Source organism: Cyanistes caeruleus, chromosome 1, assembly GCF_971803275.1.
Source record: "Cyanistes caeruleus chromosome 1, bCyaCae1.hap1.1, whole genome shotgun sequence".
Classification (NCBI taxonomy): Eukaryota; Metazoa; Chordata; class Aves; order Passeriformes; family Paridae; genus Cyanistes; species Cyanistes caeruleus.
Window position 1 is genome coordinate 120,726,195 of NC_141701.1, and position 6,847 is coordinate 120,733,041.

Consider the following 6,847-nt stretch of genomic DNA (forward strand, 5'->3'; position numbering starts at 1 on the left):
CAGCTTGTGAGCCAGCCCAGCGTGTCATCCTGAAGCTGCAGGTGGTAAATTATGGCTGTCTCTGGCAAAGTCTGTGTCCCAAAGATGAAACTCATTTCTACAACTTCTTGAGGAAAAACTAAATTGCAGCTGCTGCTTCTGTTGCAGCACACCGCATGGGGAAGCTTAGCAAAACCAAGGAAGGGGGTTGCCATCATCTCTGCTTGAGAGCAGCTGTCGATGTATCCAGTTCTGGGCTCCGGCACCCACCTACCCCACCGGGACTGGTGAAATGGATATGGGGAGGTAAGCAGGGTCTGAGAGCAGCATCTCTGCTCATCTCTCACTGAGCCTGGCTAGCGGCAGAGAGGATTTCCACTTGAATACCTACCCGGATAGCTACAGTCATCCTCTGCAGCATGTGGAAATATAAACCTTCCTTTTCCCGCCTGCTAAAGCCACCTGCTCTTGTCCCCTCCTGCTTTCTACTTTTAGCTCATTAGTTCCACTGTGACTACACTCTGCTGTCTCACTGCCTTTTACTGAAGGCACGTCACAGGCAAATGTGTCTGAGCAGCTGTTTGACCCGCTTGCTGCTGAAAATCAGCACGGACCAGTGTCGAGTCCCTAATTAATAACAGCTCCAGGGGAGAAGCAGCCCCAAAAACTCCGACAGCTCCAAACGCTGCCAAGGTCTTTTTGTCACACACTCCTTTCTAAAAGTTGGATTTGTTGATCCTTGTGGGTCCCTTCCAACTCAGGATATTCTCTGATTCTCTGAGTCTATGATTTCAAACTTGTTTGGAGTAAGAAAGATGAGCCTCCATGGCTATAATGATAATTTTATGAGTTAGCTTCTTAAATATCAGCACGACAACAGCTCGTTGAAACGTGCTGCCAGCTTACTTTCTTGGTGGTGATATCCATGCAAAAACTTCCCATAATCTTCTACTAATCAGGAGGAATGTGAGTAGAACTCTGAGGAGGTACCCAGGAATTTCCAAAATTTCACTGGGTGCCTTGGATCAGCCTTAATCAGGAAAGGCTCTGCATTGATTCTCTCCCTTTGCTGGGAAGGTGGTCTTCCCCTCAAACAAGATAAAGTGTTGTCTAAATCAGCATCACCTTTGTAATCGAAGTACAGTTCCTCCTTGGCAAGGAGGGAAGAAGAAAACTGAGGTGTGTAAGAGAGAGATAGGAAGGATTTGCCAGTCATTTGGGTGTGAGGCAAAAGCTAAATGGCATTTGTGAGCTTCAGCAACAGGAATAATGAATGCACCAGAAGTGAAGAGAGAAAGGAGGTGTAAGGAAGGAATTTCCTGTTGCTTTGTTAAACCTCACTGGAATGTGGGCAAGGAGAGGGGAAAACAAGGTACAAGGCTGAGGACAGAAGCACAAACCGGAAAATTCAGAAATTGCTCAGGAAGTTACAGAGGGAAGGGAAGGGAAGGGAAGGGAAGGGAAGGGAAGGGAAGGGAAGGGAAGGGAAGGGAAGGGAAGGGAAGGGAAGGGAAGGGAAGGGAAGGGAAGGGAAGGGAAGGGAAGGGAAGGGAAGGGAAGGGAAGGGAAGGGAAGGGAAGGGAAGGGAAGGGAAGGGAAGGGAAGGGAAGGGAAGGGAAGGGAAGGGGTTATTGGAATCAAGAATTTGGAGAGAAACACTGTGTGGAAAGAGAATATTCTGGGACACACCATGGGACAAACACACTGTGGAGCAGGTGGCTGTGGAAATTTTGTGATCTCTGCCTGTGGGGAAAGAGTGGGACTGAGCGAGATGAAGATGAAAATGAAGAAGAAATTATGCTTGTCCAAGAAGTCACTTCTGGCAGTGGATGACACTGCCTGGAGCTTTGTGTTTTATCCACTTTCTGCAACCAGTGCTAAAACTTGTCCTCTCTGTTATCTCATCACTGTCACCTCCTCACTTCCAGCTGCAGTGAAGGTTCTTATTACACAAAGTTGATTTGTGATGAATCCATTTATATGGTATATGGCTGAGCGCAAACTATTAACATTTGAATCAATAACCATGGAACTTGTAAAATTACATAAACAGCAGAAAGATTTGCAGGGAGGAGAAGATGATGTTTACAGTCCTTTAAGTCATTAATAAAGAAGCAAAACTTCAGTTTCAGAGTGAGCTACAGAAAGAGTTTTATTTTTCTTCCTGCAGCTAACACACTGTTTTTCTTCTGGAGTCAGACAACTCTTTAGTTACTGAGTGAACAATATGGATTTTTGACTACCGCTCTCATCCCTTTTTTGCTTTCCTTTATGCTGGCACAAATTTGCTCTTCCTGTCAGACATCGGTTACTGCAAACCCACAAAGATCTCATCTGCTTTTAACTTCCTCCTCTCAGCTCAGGGTCTGCACTGCTTCTTCTCCAGCATAGTGCCAATTTCTTGGCAGAAACTGCCTCTGCTGTAGGCAGTGTCTGCCTGAGCTTCAGAGTGTGCTGACCCCAGCATTTTCATCAGCAACAGCTTCCCAAGCCCACAGCTGTTCCACCCAAACCTCTGGTGAGATGTTTCCACCACCAAAGTCCTACTCATGGGAGACCAGTCATCAAAACAGAGTTGTAAAATATTTGACCACCTTTTTTCAAGAGCAATCCCATGAAGGAAATGCTCAACCATGTTATATTGAACCACTCTTTCACTGCCCCTTAGGGCTGTTTCTTCTCTACCCCCTCCAAAACACAGTTTGAACTTATAGGGATTCCCTAAAGCAGCAGTAAAGTTCCAGCAAAGCCTGACACTCACCAAATCTCTTCTCAGAGGCAAGTGGGAACCCTGCAAATGGGGGAACCTACACGAGGAGTACATCATCCTATAGTTCATTGCATAAATGGGCTTCCAGAGGGATAGAGGCTTCAAACACTGTTCAATAAGGAGAAGAAGGAAGGGAGGCAGGTAGAGAGACGGGGAGACAGAGAATAACAGCTGGGGAAAGAAAACTGGGTGGAAGATTAAGGTCAAGAGTTGTAAAGGGAAGGAAGGAGTAGAAAGGAAACCCAGATGAATCAGAAAAGACATGGCTGCAAATTGGGCAAGTAGGAAAATAAGCAGCACCAGAGGTTTGTCACGCTTTTCCTGTGTAAATACACATCAAACTTCACAACTAGCTGCCTCTGTTGAACAGCAAGGATCCTGTTGCCCTGAAAATGAGAATGTGAAGGCACCGGGAAGGATAGGACTGTATTTCAATAAAATAAGAGCTTCTGAACAGGTCACAGGGACTGTGCCAGTACCCTGGTAGGGCTGAATCCAGCCTGTTTATGGGTTACAGATCCCACAGGGTGACTTGCTCTCTGGCTTGGAGCTTACTACCCTTTTCCCTTTGGCTTTTGCTGGCAGAAAAGGAAACATTCTGAAAACCATTTCCTAGGACATCAGTCTTTCTAAGATCAGATTTATCTATAGCACTTGGGAAGAAGGGTGTGTTTTATCTTTGCAGAGATGTGAAATCCACTTTCTTAGGAACCGTACATGTACACACTCTTCTTCCTCTGTCTCCACTATCTTCAACACCACAAAGAAAACGTGAGGAGCCAGCATCCCTGCTAGGGGCATATGTCTGAATAGGCACAAGCTTAATAATGTCCCAATTTAAATATGTATAGCGCCAAGTGTGAATCGTTAATGTAAAAGCCCGCACATGCTCAAACATTTTGGGGCGGTTTGGCTTTTCCTTGGCGGCGAGGTTGGGGCATCTTTCGCGAGGTCAGCGCAAAGGAAAATACCGGTGTCTTCCCTTCTCCCACTGCTTGGAAACCGGGATCTCTGTTGTCTTTGTCCCCGCTCTTTTGTGGCTACTGCAAAGGAGCATCTTCCAGAAGGCACCGTGTGCCTGTCCTCCAGCGGCTGCTGCCCTCCCGGCCCTTTTCCAGCCGGGGGCCCCCCGCCGCAATCTGCCGGCGCTCCACGACCCCGGCGCGGGCAGGGGCTGGGGGCGGGGGCGGACGGGGCTGGGGAGGGATTTCTGTGGGGTGTGAAGAGACACGGGGCGGGCGAGGGGGGCTGGGAGAGCAGCGGCAGGCAGCGGGGAAGGAGAGGCGGCGGGGGCCGCTCCGGCGCCTCCCGGGGCGCTGCCGGTGCCGGGGCTCCCCCGCTGCCCCTCGAGCGGAGGCGGCCCCGGGCCGCCCGCAGCCGCACGGCCCCGCTTTGAAGCGGGGGCTCCCCGCTTTGGTGCGGCCCAGCGGGGTCCGGAGCTGCGGGGGCGGCCGGGGCTTCCCCAGCGCCGCCGGCTCCGCCGCGCATCCACGCCCGCGGGCCGAGCCTCACGCCTTCCTCCGGTGCGTGAACCCCACCCAAAGAAAGCGTCCGACGGAAGCCGCTGTCGGAGGGAAGGGAGCCGGGAGGTGAGCCCGCCAAGCGCCCGACCCCGCGAAGCCATCAGGCCACCTTCGCGGGAGCAGCGCCTCTCTCCGCTGCTGCCCACCCACCGCTCCCGCATTCCCGAGCAGTCCAGAGCGGCGTCAAGCCCCGGCGGCGGCTGGCTCAGCCCTGCCTCCTCCCCGCCTCAGCCCTGCCTCAGCCCAGGCTCACCAGCTCCAGCCCCTTCCCCAGGCAGATGTCCTCCCAGATGAGCCTGTCCTCCACACGTTGACAGGCTCCTTGTTTAATCGTTAGGCAGCAACTGCTGCAAAGGGGAGGAAGAGCGGGGAGAGCATCTTCTATGAATTTTATAAGCCTCCCCACTCGTGTTTTGGGTACATCACAGTGTCCTTGCTGTCAACGCCCCACTGGACGTAGGTGAACCCAATGAGCTCCAGAGTTTTCTATGCAAGCCCTCAGCTGTAAGGGGAGAGTGTCCACGTAAACCCAAGTTCTACTACTGTCCTCACATTATCTCTTTGTTTGGCCATGTGAATGCAGAAACTATTTTGCGATCCTGTAAATGCCATTAAATCTGTTGGGGTTCAGCAAGTAGTGCATGTTTCTACCTAGCATCCGATCAGGGAACTTCAAAGTAAACCAGGAATAGAAAAAAAATTATTACATTTTGAAATTAAAATGGTGTATCTGCGGGCACCTAGTACCCACAACAGCAGCATAGATTTGACTCCTTTGGTGGGGCATGGATGTCCTTTTTTGAAGAAATACTACACGATGAGTGGAAAAATGATAATTTCCCCCATTCCCAAGGGGCAGTTCTCTGTGCCCACATGCAAGTGTTTTAGGATGTGTCAAAGAAAAGGCAGCATTTCATCTGTGATGCTAATGAGCTCCACTGGCCACTATTGCTCTGCTTTTCCTTTAGGACTTGGTGGCTGCAGTCAAAGGCAGCCCCACCACTTCCCTCCGGGATATTTCTCACCACATTACCCTGTTGAGTTTTTCCCTTGAGAATTGTTGAGCTTCTTCAGAGAAGTTTGCTAGAAAGGAACCCATTCTTATTTCAGGACACCACCTTAGTTTTAAGAGACGATATTGGCCACAGCTGAAAAGAGTTAAAAAAATTGTGTTAAAATATTCTCTCTCAGTGCTGTTCTCTGTTTAGTTCAGTTCCACCTAGATCAGAGTCTAAAACAGCAACTAACCATTATGCAGGTCTTAATTCCAAGGCAAGGAGAGGTTTTCATCTGTTACTTGGTTAGTCATTGATAGAGATTTCTGATGCAGTCAGGAATATAGTATTTTGCCATATCTAAAGCTTATTCCAAATTTATTTCAGGGATCATGTAGAAAGAGTTATGGAAAATAATAGATATCCTGGAGAGACTAAGAGCTGTGTTCAGTATTTAACAGCAAGGAAGTCTTCGGCTCTCACACCAAAACAACCAAACACTGTTTTTATTTTAATATGCTGCTGGTATTTCTTGATTTTTATTTTATTTTAAAGATTATTTCCTAATCTAGGATACATTTCCTCAGCATTTAAGACTGTTTGTGTCCCTAAAGTGTATAAAAAGAAAATAATTAATAATAATAAAGATATAATCAATTAAGTTGGTTTGAGCGTTACAGAATCTTGAGTAAAACTTATCAGAAAATGCATTTGTTAAAAAAATTAGTAAATTAACACTTTAGCAAGAACATTAATACAGAAGAAAAATTATACACTTCTGAAGTATAATGCAGATACAAAACAAAATTACAGGATTATTATCTTAGAAATTAAACAGCTTTGAAAAAAAAAATAAATCTGGGTTTTGTATATGTTTTTAAAATTTGAACATGAGTTTTTCAAGCATGATGTTTACAACCAGAAACAGTCATTTGATAACCAGATCTCAAAGGTGTGCAGAGCTTTCCGCTGCTTGACCTACAATGTCAGATCTGCAAAGCATGTCCTGGCTTGTTTTCACCAGGCTCCACAGAAACTTTAGGATGAGACTATGCCTGTACAGATATGTCTCATGCCATAGGTTTGCAACAAGATGTCCAATGTGAAAGAAAAAAACCCAAACCAACAAAAAAGCACCCAACATTTTGTATAAGACTAAAACTAAATCAATTGCAACTTCATCTGCAGTGGATGGAAACAGTGGCTGTCTGTACAATAGGATTCTTCTAGGGGTTTTAAGTATAAAAATCTCTTATTTTTTTCACTCATTTTTTTCAGTCATAATTTATAGATAAAACAAAATATTCCCTCAGGCAACAGTTTGTCAAGGTTTTTTGGGGTTTTTTTCTTCTTTTTGCTCAAAAGAGTTTTTAAGCTGTCTGAAAGTATATATGGGGTAAACTTTATTTTTCTATGGGAAAAGAAAGGTTTGTTCCCTCTTTCCTAATTATTAAGACAACTGAACTTTGAAACTTGACAATTTGCTACTTCTCATTGGAATACACCCATGAACTACTTTGAAGTTTGTTTTCAACCTCTGCAAGTTATTTACAGAACATAGGGAAAACCATAAATTAGGT